We start from the raw sequence: 21,253 nt of genomic DNA on the forward strand, positions 1-21,253 counted from the left end.
TTTTATTGATGACGCACGTCTGGCAGGGCCTATTTATGCGGTGGCACCGTATGCGCCATATCCGTCTTTGTAAGTCAGAAAGCAAAATGCTATTCGTCATAGAAAGAAAATTTCCAATTCATGAGATGGCTCCCCTATGTATAAACATGCAAAATATACATGGGAGGGCAATGTCGTGGAACTCACTCATCAGTGTCTGATGAAGGAAATATTTCTCTCTGTCAAACAGTGAAACTAATGCGATCCAAAACACCATTCGGCACCCAAAATGACATTTGCAGAGATTTAGCGATTTTGGTGTAAATAGAAAGGTAGGTGAATCAGCTTCATTTTATAAGGTGACCTCATGCCTGTAATCACTAAGCTGCTGGCTGGCTCACATGCAAAATGTGCTTAGCAACTCTGCAAAGATTTGAACCCAAAGTCCTGCCCTGCTTCGTAATGCTGATTCATCACCGGTGACATTTTTAGGCTTGATCCTCGTCTGAGACGGGATTTTCTCTCAATTTTTGAACCTTATCTTATTGCTCACATTCCTCACATTAGTAATGCATTCTTACAAGGGGTTATAGCACATTAAAATGATTTAAAACAGGAATGACAAATAGGATCAAATTATGAACTGCAGCACAGTGACAACAAATTAGGGACAGATGAATTTTAAACCAGGCAGAAATAAATAGTATGTAGTGGGTGCTTGTGTCATGATATTTTAATATGAATATTAAACAAAATTGATTAATGAGTTAATTAATTATTATTTTTAAACGATGTGTGGTTGAATTCTCTAGTTTTCTTTCTATTAATTCACCATTAACCTGATAATGTGTATTCATATCCATAAACAATTTATCACGCTAAAATGTCATCCAAAAACAAAGTGAATTTATAGAAATGGCTGTATTATTCTTTGTAAACCGCTCTCTTGAGTAATGGCTTTTTATGCATGTTCATGGCTGAAAGAATTGGGTACCTCTACAGCGGGGATCAGGTGGAAATGTGCAGGTTATGCATCTGGACTCCCCACGTTCCTCTTTCCTTAGTCCAGTGACCAGCTCCAGGCTGTAAATTAGAAGGACAAGTTGTATGTGACTGCTGCTGTTTATTGCTGTTTAAATTCAGCCTCCATTCATAACGGCATATTACAATGTGGCAGGAAGGGGAGGGGTAGAGAGCGAGCGGGCGAGAGAGAGAGAGAGAGAGCTGGAGACGGCATTTAATATAAATGATCTGGCGTTGATTGTGATGGATATACTATGTAGAGACACCTTGCTTCAAGGGCATCGAGGGATAAGCTATCATTTTCTTCCTAGTACGCATGAAGGGAGGAATGACGGAATGTCCAATGTCATCACAGTGTCTATAATAATGCACCTCGACCCAGACAACAAACATCCTGAAAAAACAAAAATGATATACAAAATCTAAATCAAAAGTACCTTTATTGGCTTCCATTATAATTATACGGACACCAACTATATATGTGACATGAATATACACTGTTGGCTAAAGCACACTTAAAATGAATCATAACAAGACATGGGAGGAAAAAAACACAAATTAAAATAGATGTTAGTGATAACGTCATGTCTAAAAATTATAATAATGACTCCAATTTGTGGGTTATCAAGCAAAATATTTATATACCAACACTCGAGCACTACATACAATTTATAAAGCCAGCCCAACTTTTTCATGTTGCGACCATATATTGATTTATCCCCTATATTGATAGCATACCTCATGCAAACATGGCCACCGCTCTTCATGGAGAGTCCATGACCTTCTATCAAAAGTTTTACTGAAGCTACAGCAAGTTTTCAGTCAATGGTGTGTTTTAGCCCCACTCGCCTTTGCTGATATTTCAATAAAGAACGTCAAAGTGACCCAGGTTTATAAACCCATGCTCAGCATAATAGGCCTATGTTACGATTAATGAGATACCCAGGGCATTATTCATTATCTTATATATCTTATTGATTGTGTTGTCTTTCATCTTTGCAGGCTTTCTCCCTCTGTGTGACCGCCAGCTTTTTTTTTTTTTTTTTACAGACCTGTGGCTGTCTGCATCTTTCTCCCCCTTTGAGCCTGCTTTTCATAGGACTTGGTGACGGTTGAATAGTCAAGGCATGCAAAATGAAAGCTTATATAACTAGGCCTTCATCACCTGCAGCGTCTGTTCACTAATAAGTCAGTTTAACTGAATGCATCAAGCTGTATGCATCAAGCTTCTTCGAGCACTGGCCATGCAAGCTCCTCTTATTTGGAACATTCACTCTAATGTGTCACAATTCAAGATGTCTATAAAGGATAATAGGGAGTTTCACACTATACACATCTAGTCAATTAGGCTTTGATTGACCTCGTCTCGCTTGCGGGATGTCAGAGTGATGCCCGCAGGAAACCAGGCGGCCACATTTGGAGTGTCGACCGCCCGCAAATTCTAAACACGGTGGGAGGAAGGCTAGGACCAGACGATTGGAAGTGACACAGCATAAATAGGAAGCGTCAGACAATTAGTGTGTTTACAGCACAGATGAGCCGCTGATGAATCTGGCTATCGGAAGCCATTTAGCATTTAGTCTGATATGGATGCTTCAGTCCATCTTTTCTCTCTGTGACTCTCACTGATTCAGTGTTTTTGAAAATGTTAGATCTACACCAATGCCATTATAAAAGTATATATCTGGCTATGAATCCATGAGCTCCAAAAGCTAAGCGTGAGACCATCGTAGAAAATCATAACGATCAATTCAGTTCCATCCCCCAAATCCGCTCTGCATAAAATCAAAACAAGGCCAAAAACATGTTATTGTACATATGATGGGAACAACATTTTAAAAAAATGTTCTTATACCAGACTGCCATTAAACATTTAATCTTACATACCCCCTGGAGGGCATTTGCGCAGCCCCAGGGGTGCTCGCCCGACGGTTTTCAGGAATCCCTGCTGGCTTACAGCCACTCCATATGTGTCTAAGCGCTATGGCCAGTCCCATTAAGCTTAACATCATCATTTGGTGGGAAAAAATATGCAATGTTACATGTTATCAAGGAAAAATGAAAAAGGAATGAAAGGACACGGAAAGAAAAACAATTACAATGAAGCTATGAATATTAATGCATGGATTTTTTATTTGGCAAGCGTCTGAGTCATCGCCGTGAGTGTATAATGAATGAGTGCTACTTTTCACTGTGTCGGGGTCTCTTAAGCGACAAATAGCAGACTAACGACATCAGCTAAAACGTGTGCTAACGGTCCTCAAAATACTCGACTTTCAATAATATTGTGGGCTGATAGACGCTGCTGTTAAATTGAATTTAAAAGCCATTATTATACACAACTAAATATTAAAAATAAGAAAAACCATTCAATTTTTTTGCATCAAAAGTAAAAATACATTTTCAAAATGTCCATGCTTTCATTGAACAACAAATAAAAACAAACTAGCATTACTTTCAAAATATGGTCCTGAATTACGCGCCGCCAAATATCTCATGTTGTCCTCTATCATTACATTTTTAATCTTTCTTTTATCTCCTTTAATCATCCCCACACAACCACATGCGTGCAATCTTTGTGGGCAGTGACCAGAATTCTGATTCCTCTCTTAGCTGTGTGTGCATCAAGAGTCGATCTCCTCTCCCTTGTGCTAATCCACCCTGGTCTGTCCCAGCAGTACTGGCCTGTGACAGCCTACCAAGTCTAGTGAGCTCTGCTAATCTCAGAGCTTCTGTAGCCTGGAGGTCAGCGGGGATCTCTCCGGCCTTAAGCGGGGCCACCCTGGGAGGCCAAGGCAAAGGGAGAGCCGGGTCTCGGCCCTCGGTCTCTCGGGCTCTGCCTGTCGGATTAAAGCACCTAAAGGGACATGGTGCTTGTGATGGGCCGCCGGCTCATCGGATCACAGGCTGACAACACACACAAGGCTCGTGCTTGTTCCAGAGAAAAGCTGAAGGTCTGGTTATCACACCCCTTCCTCACAACGCAGCCAGACAGCAAGTTGAAAAGGAGAGAAAATGTTTTGTTTACATATAGAACTTGTACATGTGAATTTAGCTCAAGGCATGATGTAGTGGTGCATGTCAGATAGTTGCATTAATGTACATTAGCAGAGAGAGGCATGTTCCCCGTCAGCAGCCCCTGGAGGAGGCCACAATGTGCTTATATGATAATATGATAATGGAGAACTAATTCAATAATTAATGGTGATAACCATCAGCAGCAGCCCAAATCGATTCTTATCTTTGCCTGTGCAGAGCAATGCTACATTTTTAATGTTCTTGTCATTTTGATTAAGATCATGTCATTGCCTTTGTCCTCACTTATAATGTGAAGCCGAGTGCTCGGAGAAGGCTGACTTTAATTAGGCTTGCCGAGGTTGCATCAAATTTGAAAAACTTAGTTATATTTGTGCCGTTGTAGTATCAAAATGGCCTTTTGCCATTCAATATACAAAATGTAAACAAGTAGAGAGATGAATTGAACTCCTGAATGAGTGAGAAAAATCAACTATCAGTTTTTAAAGCAAAAGTGCAGTTCCGCCATCTACAAAAAACAAAAACAGATTTAAAATCCTTTCTTTTAACAGTGCAAATAAAGAATTATATTGATCAAGAAAAAATATATTTAACTCCCTTAGACAACACCTAATGCAGCAAGATGTTTCCCTGGAAATTTAATTGAGAATGTAGGTTACATGTTCCCGATTATTACAGCCAGAGGACATTTTCAGAATCCAATAAACTACTGTACCCATATGAATTAGCGCGATGCATGATTGTAAAGTCGACAGACCGCAGGAGGTATTAGGTTGCAGGTGGGCACTTTAAAGTATTTAGCCTGCTAATTCCAGTTTTTAATCATTCACTCGCAATCATTTTTTTCCTCCCTTTCTCACATCCACACATTCACACCTGCACCTGAGGAGGCAACATGGCAGCATCTTATCCCGGGGGCACATACACACCGATTGAGTGAAAACCCCGGGGGCTCAGGCAGCCATGATGAGGAAGGATTAGGAGCGGTGGGTTGTCAGCAGGATGCATTTGTGAAAGTGTGAGTGTGTGTGTGTGTGTGTGTGCGTGTCGGTGGGTGTGTAACTGTGTTGGTGAGACGGAAATCTTGCTGTTTTGCTATCACCTGCTTGCTGAATGCGCTGGATGGCGGCTTTTATGGCCTACATTGGCTCATGTGAGTGACAATCCCAAAATCTGCAGCGAAAGTGATAAGGCATTAAAAAAGGGTGATGTAAAGGGACATTACTGCCGGGTATTTCCATTCTCACAATTCGTGTAGAGCTGCTTTTACTTCCATTTGGTCACAGCCAAAGTATTGAAATTGCTCACATTATAATAATATGTGTCTTGATTTAGGACTGTTTCATATTCATACGCTTCGTGGGGCATTTTCACACTTCTCTGTCGTGTCATCATCACAGTCCTACTGTTTGGAGAGGATCCTCATCCAAGTGCTGCTTTAAAGCCTACAATAATTTCAATATTCTGTTTGTAGTGCACTAAAACAATTATATCACCATATTTGTGTGAAAGAATTGGGAAAAATAAATATAAAAATAAAATAAAAATATGTATTAATAAGATTAAAAAATACAAATAATATAGATGAATATATTTTTCATTACTGATCATAATCCATTGAGGTATTCATACATCTTTATTGTTCGTACTACCACATGGGCTTTCTTAATTGTACCCCAGCCTTTTGAATAATGTGATTGCTGTGAAACATGCTCGAAATAAATATACATATTCTCCATTTAGATGGTAAATGCGTCACATATCTAATCACTCTGTCTTAACATTATATCACTTCCTGACAGATGGTAACACACTGCCCACAATTAGGCAGCACATGGCCAAGATCTGTCCATTTCTGGAAAGTGGATCTGACATACTTTCTAGTTATCTGCCAGCGTCTGACATTAATCTGGCAAAAGATAAAAGCACTTGGCCGAATTCCAGTACCCGTAGTTGCGTGCGTTTCCTGCCTGGATCTTGAAATGATATTCCATCTCAGATCCTGTTATAATTATTACTTTTTGCATTGCTCTTATATCGGGCAAGGCACCACATTTAATAATTCAAGCGGGGGGGTTCACAATGCCTGACACTGAAGTGTGATTTCTCCTCACAAACTAGGAAAGAAAAATACTGTTGATGTAGAGAAACCTCCAAACTCAAATCATTTTTAAAAATGGAAAATTATGCCACAGTCAATGAACACCTGCTGTTCAAACTATCTTCTGAGATTCAATTTAGAAATCAGCTTGTGAACGTCACATGACCAAATTCAGAGTACAGATGAGCCGTGATTCGTCCGTAACGGAGCCCTCAGCACGTGATCTTATTTCAGTAGACAGCAAAGGTCTAAATGCATTTCTAAAGAAAAAAAAAATAAAAAAATAATTCAATTAATTAATAATAAGTGCACTATCCATTTAATCCTTCAATCAATGAATAAAACTTTTATGATGGTGTCACTTTGTGTTACTGAGAGAAAAAAATTCAACTGTATGATACAAATTGTGAATATTTACATGAACCAATGAGTAAAAACCTGTTGTCATTTTCTTCACAGATGAGAACCTTGCTCTGTACATCCTGGAGTTTTTGTTTGCATTCATATGCCACATATTGGTATTGTCAATTATCTACATCAAGAATGATATGAGAATTATCTTTCAATTTATCAGCATTACCATTTGTGACATGCTAAATGTGCGCCGATGTTGACGGTGACATTTGAAAAGGTGGGGGGTGGCGTGCACACAGACGTGATCAAGATTGAGTATTGCAATAAGCCAACACTATCGGACGCAGCACCTGCTAACGCTGCAGAGATTGCCCCCCACCACCCTCGCCTCGTATGGAGAATGACGTACGCCCCCTAGTAACACTCATTCAAGTTGCTCGTGACAGACTGCACAATCATCTGACACCGCCACGCATAGGAAAAGGGGGAGTTCCAAGCAACTGCAAGGAGTCTTTTATTTTTAGTTAATGATTGGACAAACAATCCTCGTTCTGGAGCCGTGCCCTCTAGTGGGTGTGACTACCCCTGGGGCCATTCTCTAATAAGCATCCCCCCAACCATCCCTCACAAAAAAAAAAAAGCCTGATATTTGCTCAGCAACTAGAGGAGGAGGCGGAAGAGCCGTTAGGAAGGAACGATATTGGTTGGCTATGACACATGAAGACAGAGCAAGACTTGGAGAAGGGAGGGGAGGTCAGAAGAAGGGGTAGATGGAGGGTTATATGCTGAAGGTGGGGTAGGAAGGGGTTTGGGTGGGGGCGACGTCTTTTCTGCACACATACAGCACGCCCGAGGAACAGATGGGGCCTGATAAATCCTGAAAGGGAGGCATTACCTGCCCAAGTCACCAAGCAGCCACAATTATCACAGGGCTCTGGGTTCATTGTCAATTAGAGTGGCAGTTAAAGCCAGGCAGCAGCTGTGGCAGATGGCCGCCATCCAGAGAAGCCGGGGGAGCCGGGTCTGAGGGTAGCCCCCAGGCTCCCTCCAGTGCTCCTCCCACTTTCCTCAACACCTCATTTTCTCGGCCCAATACAACAAACTACGCTTTAGAGGAAGGTTTACTTCTTATTTAAGAAGAGGTTCGATTAAGACATTGAGAGCGGAAAAAGAGATGATCCATATTTTGTAAATTCAGTTCAGAGTTGGTTGTAGAAATTCACAAGGTTGTAAAATAACAAAATTTCTTTAAGCCAATGTCCAGAACTTCTAATTTGCAAATACTGACAAAGTAAATTAAAAAGAAAGAAAAGATACCTTTGTTTTTTACAACTGCTGATGTTTTTTCCACTAGTAAGTCATTTAAGTAAATTAAAAAAGGGTCTGATTCTTGATCAGGACCAAGGGTCCACTTTTCTAGTAAAAGAACGAAAAAAAAATCTATTAAATCACTGTGCACCAAAGGACTGAGTCTGAATCAATCTGAGGCAAATGAAGAACATATTTTTGGGCACAAGTTTAGACCACTGCCCCTGTTCTCCATCTCTATACTTGTTTGCCAAGAGCAGGCCTGCCTTCTTGGTACCCTTCCACAGTATGCCGACAGGACCGCCGTCTGCCCAGTGTGTCCCCGTGATCTTCCAAACGGTCTCCCTTCCCAGCCTGTGCCAAAGCTCGGCAGCAGGCTTCACTTTCACCAAGTACCTCCATTCATCACCAGGCAGGGGTGCTGCAAGAGGGGAGGGGTACAGCAGGGGGCCGGTAACGGGGTAGTTTGTGCCCCCTTTTCACCCTCCCCTTTTTTTCCCTCTTCTCCACAGGCTGCTGAGAATACAGGCTTCTGCCACAGACAGGAGCCACACTCCTCTCTTACACGCTTTACAATGGCGCTCCAAATGTATTCAGGGGGAGGAGACGCCTGCTCTCTTCTATTGCTCCTTTGCTCCTTCACCCTTGTCTCTTGCCCCCTCCTATTCTGTCGCCCTCACCCCTTCCCACCCTTGCCCCACTCTCCCCCCCTATTCCCTCCCACTGGGGCATCATTTCTCCTACTTTGTTCCGCCAGTCCTGCATCCAGTGTCTGGGCCGTCCTGATAGCAGAGAAGTAGCAGCCTATCCATCTGCCTGCCCGGGGCCCGCCGATGAAGAAAGAGGAGCAGAGGTCCTCATTCATAACAATAGCCATTAACAATGCTAACAGCGCTGCTGCTGCAGGCCCACTAGAGGCTGAGGAGTGGGATCGGGGCGACGGGCTGCGGAGGCTAGAGGGTGCACACGCTCTGTCGCCAGGCAGAGTTGAAAATTGCAGGGATCTGATAGGTTAGACCGTGCTGGAAAAATGCTGTTCGGGCATTAGGCAGGTCCTCTGAGTCCGAGGCCGGTAACAAAATATTGATTTTTATTATTATTTTATTTTTTGGCCCGTAGTCAGGCAGAATGTAGAATCTTGTCCATGTGGAGGTGCTCTCCAATAACACCTCACGGCAAAGTGTGAACCATTTGAAGGAGTCTGGAGTCGAGCACAAAAGTTGCAAATGTTTTTATTCTCTGGATGTCAACAAATGTAAAATAATAGAGCATCCAGTTTAAAATAACTAAAATTTGCTACACAAATCAATTTAAATTAGATACAGTACGTAAATTGATATTTGATGTACTTAAACTATCGATGATCAATTAAATTCTCAAACCTCTGATTAGTATTAACTCTGATTATCTATTATTAGTTTTAATTATTTTAACTGGCATAATAACGCCTCCTGGATGAGTTGTGCCGTGGTGGACCTCTTCACAATGATGACATAATACTTTGTCGTGATCCTCTCATTACTTTTTAAAAGATCAAAATAGTTGAGTGAACTGAATCAACAGCACCTCTGCTGGTTGTTTTCTATTCGTGCAATCTCTCGCTTAAAGACATGACAAAAACATTTACACACAATCAACCAAATATGTTAACATCTGAGAACATTTGAGAACATCTGTGAGGCCCTAAGAAACCTGATATTCCGAAAGTTATGTTTTTCTGTTTCTTTTTTGTGGTGGTTGGGGGCGATGCATCAGAAAAAACAAACCACAAACCAAGCAAACAAGATATAATTCAGCCACCGAGTGGACCAAAAGTGAGTGTACAGACACTCCCACATGCTATAATCATAGCCCAAGTAGGCCACATTTACCGCTGTTACTTCCCCTGGCACCTCTCCTGAGTTTTGACACATTTTCACATTTATCGGGAAAGCATCTCCGTATCCAGGAACAACAAAAAGGCATCCCTCTCAAGCAAAACACGGCATGAAGCCTCCTGTGAAATGCTTACAGTAGCCCCCCCTACCACACCATCCTCCCCTCCGGCCCCCTCCTCTCCTGAGCCTCTCATCTTTCAAATCAAACTGTCGAAAAAGCAGACGTGTCCTCTGTACGGGTTTTAATTAGATTTGGATGGATTTCAAATCTACTCTTGTTTCTTGGAATGACTGTGAATGAAAGAAGAAACACTACAATGAGATTACGTGCTAATATGTCCTCTAGTTACACCTGCAAAATGTGTCTGTGCTGTTTTCCATTCAAACACAGTGTCTCCTTTAGCAACATTGATGTTGTAATTTAATATTAAGATCATCCTGTTATTTTTGTGTCTACTGAAATTTTCCTTCCGCACAATAATACTTATTTTTTTTCTTTTCAGTGGCACTCACACTGAATGATAAAAAATGATCAGACTATGATTTAAAATACATACTTTATATAGTATACACTAGTGTATGGCATACAAAAAAGATTAATAAACGTGCAGTAGTGTTTGGTATGCACTTGATAGTCCCAACATTCCCACATCAATAAAATTGAATTTGTCCACAGGGCAGACAAACCTCATGTATACCATCAATGATTCTGATCAATAAGATACTGTTATGGCAACTTATGTGAGGTGGCGCAATCAATACTGTACACATCATCAAAATCCTTATCTTTCACCATTTTTCGAAGTTCTAAATCTGATATAAAGAACAGCAATGACGTTTCATTACGAATGTTTATTTTACAGCCAAACAATGTGATGGCTAACGGGGAAATTGCCCAAAAAATGTCAGGCTGTTAGTTATGCATAATTTACTGTCAAAATTATCAATGAGTTAATGATCGTAGGGAATTGGCAGGCCATTCTAGCTTTTCAATCCATCCCTTTAAAGCTTTTATTTTTATTGGCAGATTAAACAGGCGGGCCAAAAAAATAGTGTCATTAAAAATATTACGGAATATGCTATTGTCCAAATCAAGTATGACAATATTTACCACACACTTAACTCTCTTTTTCAAGCCTTGCTGAAATTAGCCTATCTCAAGGGTGTGGCCTCCTTCCCTACGCCAATGGCAAGTGCGTCTTTTTTTTTTCTTATTTCCATGGCAACCACAGGCAGAGTTACTTGTTGAAATACCAACATCATCAAAAGAAAACTATACCAAAACATGCACCATTGCATCCGTGAGGTTAAAGTGCCAGTAAATAGATGATATTATCAAGTACATAAGCAATCACAGCCAAGGGCAACTGTGCATCAAATTATTTCATCTCCTCAATTTATGCTTGTTTTGTCCGCAAATCCTTGTAAATTGGCTGTGCAGCGTTTATGAGGTGATCAAACCTGCATGGTTGAACCTTTCGCATGGAACATGAATCCCCAAAGCATGTGCGCCGTCGACATGGTCCAAAAAGGGCACTCGTAGTCTTTACCCGTTTGTCCTTCCGCTCGTTGCCCTCCTAATATGTTAATCTCTTTTGGAATGCATAATGCAATTCACTGTCACTATTTATTCAAATTAAACAGAATAAATTGCGACCCTCATTGCTAAACCCTGATCTTTGTTGTCGCCATTTTGCCACTTGACTCTTATTTTATTGTTTTAAATTTCCACACAACTCAAACTGTGAATTTTTACAAGCTTTGCATTGGATGTTTTGCAGCAGCTCGGCTGCACTAAGCTCTTGATACATGTCATAAAACATGAACTCTGCCTGCTGATAATGAAGCAGGTGACTGCTGTATGGCTTCCCAATAGTCTCCGATGCACACTTTAATGACTCAGTGTGTGCGTGCGCGAGTGTGTATGTGCCATCCTTGTGTGGTTCTTTCACGGGGCTCCTGTCAGGTCCGTAATTGACAGTCTAAGTGGGGCAGCCGAGAGGCCAGGCCCTGTTAATTTATTTTCTCAGACTCCCTATCCATATTTATGAGCCCCTGCTGTTTTGTCTATCAGGGCCGATCAAACTTAGTGTGTAATTGTACTCGCTAAAGCAAGGGAGCCACGTGTGAGCCCTAACTCGGACCACGACAGTCGCATTCGTCTTTATTTTTTTCCCCTTCATTCACAAGGCCAGACCTGGCGGGACGAGGAACAGAGGGGAAAAAAAAGAAAGACTGGGACTAGAATCCGAGAAACGGGTCATTATGCCGACACTCTCTGATCTGTCTCAAAGTAATTGCCGTGGATCCAGTGGGTGTGTGTACCATCTCCGTTTTAGCCCTTAACAGCTAAGCACAGCGTGGCCCAAAACCATTCATCATAAATAATCATTAAGACAGCGGTGCTTTAAATGTAATATACTTAAATATTGAGGAAAGTACAATCCGTACGGTCTCATTTCAACGTAATGCTCGTCCTTCTTTATGTGGCTTTAATGTGACTACGACCAATGAACTGAAGTCTATTTATACCAGCGGAGAATCCGCCGCTACATAGCCCGCAACACATGTGGCTGTTTACCAGGACTGAAGCCCTTTAATGAATTTAATTTGTTTACACGCGAACATCAAGGAAGTATTTGCTGGCGAGACCTTCGTGTTTGTGGTGTTAGATGGGGGCATACCTGCGTCGTCTGGGGTAATCGTATTATTACGTGCTATTTTAGTCCTGCAAACATACATGCATTTCCATTCATTATGACTTATTATGTTTTCATCAAAACAACACTACGGCCTGATGTAGGCATGCATAATGGAGATTACACTAAGTGGTCTGATGTTGGCCATCTCTGGTTCCTCTTAGCTTGTTGAGATGTATATAATGCCGCCTTGTGCTCACTTTAAGTAACGTTTAGGATCTGTGGATTTTGTACAATAGTGATGTATGTTTTCGTTGTTGTTTTGAAATCAGGCTTTTGTGGATCTCTTTAGAACATAGATTTAGAATCACAGCAGACTTCAGACATGTTTCCTAATGTTCTGGTCACAAGTAAAATGTATGTTGTCAATTTGTGTTACGTGAAATCAAATTTAAAATTCAACACAAATAAAACACAAATGCACAAACATACAGAGATCCATCCCCTGTTCTTTCTGAGCTAAGATTAGATGATAAAGATTTTGCTTTAGGTCAGAACCTCAATGCAGGCCTCCTCAGTATCCCCAGAAGAGTTTCAGTCAGTCCAAAGCATCTCTGGTAAAAAAAAGTGATCCATCACTGTCTGAAGTTGTTGCTGAGTGTGAGTTGAGTAACAAGTGCTGCATCAGCTCCAAGCACCATGTCACCAAAGAGGTTTTTGAAAACTTTCACTCTAAGATGATTAAGGCCCCAAAAAGCCTTCCAAGCTGATTTGGCGTGGTACTAGGCTGATGTAGCTCCAAAGGCAAGGGGACAGAGAAGATCTGATGTTTGGCAAAGTAAGATGAGGAACTCTCAGTGGCCACTGTTGAAAATATTTCCCTCACCCATTTGAACTCAGAAGCCTCCATTTGCATGCTGTTTTCACATTTTCATTGTCACATCTTCTTTTCTCCCGATTGACTGTTGTCTCTCCCTAATGGCTGCATTTCAAGTTTTAAAGTACAAATGAATTATCTCCGGTCCAAATGAAACTTTCTCTGATATGGGCTCCCAGCATGCATTGATGATTATAGAAAACCCTCGCCGTGAAATTGTCTTGGTAATTGTTTCACTGCTCTTGCTAAGACAGATACTTCCTTAATAAAGCAAAGTGAGGCGCTATCAAAAGGCAGTTAGATAACCTTACAGAGTCAAATTGCTCCTACAAATGGTTTAGCTTTGCATTTTTTATGGATGGTCCCCTGTTCAATTTGGCTGTTGCATGCCATTGCTGGTATTGTATCCATTTAATTTCCATTTTATTATTCTAATATGTACTACTCAAATGACAAACAACAATGGTAATAAAATAAAGTTGGCTCTAAACAATACCAGAAGTGCTGGATCAACTTGGTGGAAAATCATCTTGTAGAATTTCTATCTATGAGCTTTAACGCTGCAGAAATTTGTACAAAAATAAAAAATAATTGAATAAAAAACAATATAATAAAAAATATTTTAACTTTTGCAAAGACATTGGGGATCCAAAACAACTCTGCCCAATGGACAGTACCAAATCACCTAATTTCAAAGCTTTCCCAAAGATTGAGCTATAGTTGCAATATTTACTTCCATCAAGAAGCAAAAAAAAAGGATTGAAAGAAATTAATTAAAAGAGAGGACACAACTTCAAACAAGCGGGACGTGCCCTGGGTGAAACGATATCATTGAATAGACTTATACGAGAACAGAGATTGAATCTGGATTAATCAATGCTCTGTTGTTTTCTCTCCTACTTGAACCCAGGGCCAAGCTATATTTCACAGGAACAAATTGAGCGGGGGAATGACACAGCTCTGACCATAAAACCAAAGGTAATTAGAAACCAGTAGAAGATGTTCCATAAAAGACGGAGGGGTCAGATGCATTCAATATACCCCATGGATGATACACGCAAGCAAATAGAACACCAAATGGCTTTCTGCAGACTAAGCAGACGCCGACAGAATCTTAAGAGAGACGAGACACAACGGGCCAGATTATGAATTCAGTGTGCAAATGTTGACAAATAACACCTTCAACACCAAGGCGGTAATTTGATTTACGATGAGGTGATCGAAACTAATTGACATGAGGGTTGAGAAAGTAACGCGGCTTTTAAAGATTCCTGACAGTGAAGCTCCAGTGTTGCTTGTAAGATGCTTGTCGGATTTGGTTGAGACCGCCATCCTTTTACCACCATTTTATTTCTTGGAGTGGAACCTCTCACGTCAGATTATTTTTTTTAATTTGATGAAATTTGACAAACATTTGTCTCAGTCGATACAAATGGACAAAGGTATCTTTCTATTAGCATGACATCACTAGTTTGAGCTCTTTTTTCTTAATTTACCAGCGTTGTTGTAACATTTACCAGGGCGCATCTTCTGGCTCTGGGATTTATGTAGCTTGAAAAGCAAATGGTCGGACATTCACTCAGCTGTGCTCTCCTCATTACACTCAGTGAGTGAAAATATTTCTTCATTGGCCCAGATGTACATTTTAATGTTCTTATGCAAAGGAGGAGAAATAACTATAGTTACTATGATGAAAAAAAAAAAGATAACGGACAGTTATTGAATTTATTTCTAGAACTACCCGACATAAAATAATAAATTAGTAGCGATAAAGCGTGTGTGTGTGGGGGGGGGGCATCAACTGTACCTCCATGTACTATTTTAATGGAAGCCCTTTATCATGTAAGGCATTTTAAGGTGGATATATAATATTATTTATTATTATTATTTATTATTATTTTTAATTTATTCATATTATACTTACATGGTTCTTGTAAATGAGCCATTGAGATGTTCGCCTGGGACGGAATTGCAAAAAAAATCATTTAACGAATGAACAATGAATGGTTATGATTTCTTGGACTGTTAAATCTTCAAATATTTATAGACTGTGTGTGGGCATGTATTTGCATATGTGTGTGTGTCATGGCATAACATCACAACTGAAGCTTTTGCAGTTTTGGGACATATTGGAAGTCGGCAGGCTTGGTAGTATGCCAAGTAGTCCATAAAGTGTTGTTTTGAATGACTGAAGGTTCCGTGACTGCATTTTTCATGCTGGCCTCCACAGGGAGTTCCACTTGGGGGCGGCTAATTCGTGCGTAATCCTCCAGAGATGAAGCACACAAATATCGCCCATCAGGGCCAATTTCTTTTTTTTTTCCTCTGTGTAAACTGAGTTGAACCAGAATGTTCCGATTTTGCCAAAGTGACTGTTACATCACCATTTCCAGGACATCATGAGAAGGTACTGTGGCTGTCAAGAAGCACTTCCAGATGGCACCCACAGTGTACGTGGCGTGACCTTCTGCAGTGCGGGCACACGGGGGCACAGTCTTCGTGCAAACAGCAGGCAGGGCCCTCAGATGTGCCCAGAACCCCCCCCACCACCCCTGGGAAACGGCAACGGAATGAGATGCCCATCACTCTGTGGCTCTGCAGATGCTCCTCACAACTGCCAGGCTTTCAGCTTCATTAGGCCTGGATCAGATACATAGAGAGGAGCATCGCCTCAGGCTACAGCCGCCGCACACACATTCGCATGTGCACGTCCGCTGTCACATTTGGATTACTTTCCAAAGAGAGCCAATTTCATCAGTGCAAGGACGTGGCGGCGAGGGATTTCTTTTTCTCAGATCGGTGTCCGGAATATATGCCCACAAAAGGGAAATAAAATCCCACATGCCGCGATTTAATGAACACAGTAAGAAAAATAGATTCAAGATAAGGCAGCGATGTTTATCAAGCTAGCATTGCTAAGATCAGACGTCACAAAAGCGACACCAAAGCTCTTAACTATGAAGATAAAATATACTAGAACATCGAGTCTTTCATTGGGGAATCCAACCCAAAATTACGAAGAAAAATGGCCCTCAAGCATACAAAACTTCAGAAAACAACTATCCTATGAGATGTATTGCGCAAGACTTCAGTTCAGTGAGAATCATAAGATACGACTTGGCAATGATTGGGATCAAGTTGTATCATTCATACATGAATACATTTTGCAACTCCCTAAAACTGCAAGACTTAAATATGAAAACATTCCGGACAATTGGTATCTACTGTGAAATCCACTGCGTCTTTTAAAATGACACCCAAAAATAGTCATTATAAAAGGCTGCCCAAAGACATCCGTTTGTTTTATTTTGTCTTTCCACTCCACACCTTAATAAAGCAAAGCAGTCTAACTTATTACACTCCTTTAATGTAGATGTGCTTATTACAGCAATTTATATGGGCGACCACTGTTTCATTTCCTGTTTTGTCTGCCTTTTTCTCATTAAAAATGCCATCTCTATCCATCAATGGTTTGGAATAACTTATTAGAAAGAGAGACACAAGGGAAGACGGTACAGAAAACGAGAAAGAAGGGCAGCGGGTTTATCTTCAGTCAAACACATGCATGTTTTTTTTCTTGCCAAAAACGCAAACGCTCACCCAGCCCAATTTCCTGGATGTTGTCATGTGTGTCCAATCAAACGCATGTGGCTCAATAATGTGAAATGTGTCCCAAATGACACAAGCAGGTGGTCCACAATTAATTCCTCCCCCCCTAAAGACTTCCGAAGCCAGAAATGTATGGATGTGTGTGTGTCCATTCCAGCATGTCCATCTATCTGCTGCCTTTGAGATTTAATATTTGAATGAAAGAGAAATTACTCCAATAGGTTCCTTTGGTCCAATTTTGAGGAGTGCGGAGGTGTGACAAATGAGATACGAGTTGTGCAACGAGAACAGCATTGTCCAAAATGTGATTAATATGATGGATTTTGTTTGGATAATTATATTTGATCTACCAAAAAGCCACTGACGATTTATCTCGAGCTTGGCTTGTCACTAGAATTCAGCCTGACAGCCATCACTTGAACTTCAAACACTATCATTAACGAATAGGCCTAAAGCTCAAATATTAAATTATATATTTCACATCTGACAGTGTACCAAGATGAAAAAAAGAATCATTATTTTTATAATCCTTCAAAATGACACCAAGATTATCACCACACATTTATACAAAATTGGAAGGCTGAACACATTGTGGGCAGATGGCACAAATGTTTTCCAAGAAAGTTGATTCAAAATATATTACAACTATAAAATATAAGTCAGGGTACAGAAATCAAGCCTTACCTGCAAAACCAACTTGTTGAAGAGACTTGCATTGGCAACTTCCTGCTTGCCTTTCTCTTGATGTATCCATTTTGATTTTTCCAGACTCTTTAAAGGTTGATTTTCTGGCATTGTCACTCACTTGTCATCGTTTGCTTTGCACATCAATCGTTGCAGACCGAAATATTAATCGGCTGGTTTCATTGCTTGCTGGTTAGTCACTTGGCCCAAGCTTTTAATCCAGTGCAGAGTGCAGTCCAACTATGCACAGAGGTGGACTTTTCTATCTTTTGTTAGATGCACAAAGAAAGATGTGCTGTTTGGGAGTGAACAGGCCACAGGTGCTTCTATTCCATCAGAAGCTAAACCACTTCCTGGAGCTCAACCTAGGTAAAGCCAAACTGTGTCAGGGTTTTTACTTCCTGGATCTCAGTGACCTACCTCAGTTCATTTCTTATTGGTTGAAAACATAGGTGTCAAACTCAAAGCCTGGGGGCCAGATACGGCCCCTCACATGATTTTATGTGGCCCGTGAAGACAAATTGAGCATCAGCATCATGTGTTGATATTAAAATTACAAATTGTCTTCACTTTAAAAAAAAATAGAGAAATTTTATTTTATTACCATTCATTTTTTTAAATAGCTGAAGTTTTTACTAGTCTCTGATTTTAAAACTAGTTATTCATCTATTTGTTGTGTAAATATCCACATGCCACTGTCTCATAGTGCAGAAAAGGGGGTGGAAAGGTAGTCATAAATTGCATTTCTAACATTGGCTCAAAAATGCCAAAACCACGGTGTGTGTATTGGCTGTTGGGGGCAACTCAAGAGAGTTAGGTCATCTGTTGCCTGGTAACAAGGACCAGATTGACAAAAGGAAGAGCAATTTAGGACTACTTTCCCCTGGAAATCAATACAACAGGCCTGATGCGATGATGTGAGATTAGCCGAGGGAGAGACGCAACATATTTGGCAAGGCTTATTTCATAAAGCAGACAGGATGGAGGTGTGTGTGTGAGTGGAGAAGATTGCATCTAAAACACTGACTATAAAGCTGAAATCTATGGCTACCTTTTCTCAACACTCTAAAATTAGACTTCTAGTGCTTCTGTCTCCGCCTCAATAATGAGAACTTTAGTAAAGCGAACAAAGATGGGGAAGATGGAATTTGATTTTAGAGTACTAGTATAATATCACCTGTCACACTGTCGCTAATATCGCCCCAAGGCTGAGGAAATATGGCTGAATTGTTCAATATTGGAAAATAGTGGTGTCAGAAGGGACCACAAGTTGAGTAAATCTTTAGGACAGCTGTAGACATTCATACTCTCTTCATGTATAAAACATGATTGCTGCTATGCGGACTCTCACAATTACAGATTTTTCCCTTTTGCAGATATAAAACTGCAGTATGTAAATATAGAAACATATTTTAGTCGGGAGAAGATTACCAGAAACATCTGTTCTGTAGCTGAGGGTGACAAGATATGCTCACAAAATTTTGCTAAACGAATCATGAATCCTTAATTTAGATCTTTTCAGTCACATAATACCTGGAAACTTTGAAAAAAATAATCACTGGTGAGTTCACTGACTTCTCTTACGTTAATTCTGCATACATTTCAATTCTGAACATTTAATTTTCTAATTTGTACAAGAAATATGCTTGGAGTGATTCTCATAAGAGAAAGAACATTTGTTAAATAGCAATGACGCATTACAATGCTACTGTGTGAAAAAGTAAAATAATCCTCAATAACTGCCTCCTCCAATGACATATTAGTACTAATGTGCTGATTACATGATGGTTTTGACAGCGACGCTAATGTAGAGTACCGAGCATAGATAAGAAAGGTGGACCGAAAATAACAAGAGACCCAGTCACTAATCTGGACGACTGAATGATGAGATGCAGGATTTCAAAACATTCCCACAGTTTTTTTTTCCCCCAACTTGAGGTCCAATGTAACCAGACCCCTGTGTGGCTAAACATTGTGAAGCTCTTGATGAGCTGGAATGTGAAAGTAGAGAGTAAAGACATGGCCAGGAATTTGTTGAGTCCTGAGCCAGTGGGAACCAAAAGTCGGGAGAAGGTTGTTACCTGTGTAGATGGTTCTGTCATCACATGCCCTCTGCCCAGAAAGGGACAGGAGATGGTGGAAAGGGGAGAGGAGGGGTGAACACAGAGGAGGGAACAGTGGGGGACTAAAGAAATAACGAGACATTAAGCCAAAGTCTGATTCAGTAGTGCTCGGTATCTTCTCGATCCGGTCCATAATCAACGCATTGATCTTAGCCTGTGAAGAAGGCAGGCAGAAACCCAGGAGAAATGAGCTCTTGAGTATTTCTACTTGTCCTTCCCTGACTATGATGAGGCAATCAACCCTAATAAGCTCTCTTTCTCCCTGTCTGACTTTGTTGCTCTAACCATTGGCCACCATTTACCAGCGTCTGGATCATTAGTCCGCCTGGATCGGCCCTTCTGGACTCATGTCTCCGTGTCAGGACCTGCCGCATTAGAGTGCTGCTCAGGTGCCATAATTCACCCCAGTATGGACGAGGGGTCAATGGAGAGTTGAGGCCCTTTGGCTTATATCTACTCACAAAAAGACAGTGAGTTTGTGTCAGGGTCATTGGGGGTCATCATTGTGGAACGGCAGCCGGAGGAAGTGTTTGTATTAAAATGAAATGAACAACCATGAGGGGATTCATTAGGAGATTTAAATTGGGTTTCTGGAAGGCAGAGATGGTAGGAATCAAATAATTTTAGAGTTTAGAGTTGAGTAAATATCAGTCAATTAAATATAAATACAGTCAATTATCATGATAAGCGATATGAAATGAATGGAAGGGAAATTAAGAAATTATCACGGAGCAATTTTCTCAACATTACACGATACTTTTGCCATTTTTTGAAAGAGGGATTTATTTTCCAATTATGACATTTTTGGATGAGTCGGGGGAGAGGTTGGTCTTCACAACTTTTTGATAGCAAGGGCAAACAAGATCACTGGCCGAGGCCAGGTTTCACTTAGCTTGACTACAGCAAATGGTCATTCATTCGATTCTGACGGGAAATTTAATCAATCTCCACAGGACAGGCATTAAAAAATTGTCCATTGAAGAATGGAGTGATTCAGTCTTGGCAGCGCCAGCGACTCAAATATCTGTTAACAGACTGCTTCCTGGCAGAATTACATCAGCTCTGGCACCAGCCAGGCACACAGAGACATTAGTCAGCACTATCCCTGCTATCAGACTACATTGCCTGACGCTATATCCGGCCAGGGAGGGTCCACGTTGATCAGCTGATATGTCATAGTTAGTGACAGTTATTGTAATCTGGCTCTCTTAAGCGGTCATTATCTATTAGTGTTACAGTTTCATGACCAAGTACGACTGATTTTTAGCTGACATTTTGTAGGGCGAGCCTATTTGGGTTCTTGAAAAAAGTCAAGTACTGAACAAGCAAATGTTATAACCTATACTGAATGCACTCATGGGGACCATATGCGTCATCAACATTTTTTGGGGGCCTTTTATCAAACCAAACCTCTCATATTTTAACAACCTGACAGGCCCTAATAAGTCATCTTCAGAAATTAATTCTTAATTACTAATCTTAATTTGATGGTTGAGTGTTATGCATTGCACCCCCACCCCACCCCCACTACAATTCTCTAATTAACATATTTTCATTATCCTGGTAAATGAATAATTTAGAGGCTCTGTAATAGACATGAATTATTAGACTGTGGTACAGTGATGGATTTAAACAGGCCCTAC

The 21,253-nt window shown here is 40.7% G+C and overlaps 1 long non-coding RNA gene across 9 annotated transcripts in view; it reads right to left on the minus strand.

Annotated features, from left to right (window-relative positions):
* LOC148385285 (uncharacterized) overlaps positions 1 to 21,253 on the minus strand; it is a 194,214-nt gene that overhangs the window by 128,485 nt on the left and 44,476 nt on the right. For 8 of the 9 annotated variants that reach the window (XR_015853072.1, XR_015853070.1, XR_015853075.1 and 5 more), the window contains exon 3: positions 974 to 1,062. The exons of the other annotated variant lie outside the window; for it this stretch is intronic. This is a non-coding gene — a long non-coding RNA (uncharacterized LOC148385285). The remainder of the gene's footprint in view (positions 1 to 973; positions 1,063 to 21,253) is intronic. 9 annotated transcript variants of the gene reach the window in all.

This window comes from Syngnathus floridae, chromosome 16 (assembly GCF_059516105.1).
Source record: "Syngnathus floridae isolate MCC-2025c chromosome 16, RoL_Sflo_1.0, whole genome shotgun sequence".
In the NCBI taxonomy this organism is placed as follows: domain Eukaryota; kingdom Metazoa; phylum Chordata; class Actinopteri; order Syngnathiformes; family Syngnathidae; genus Syngnathus; species Syngnathus floridae.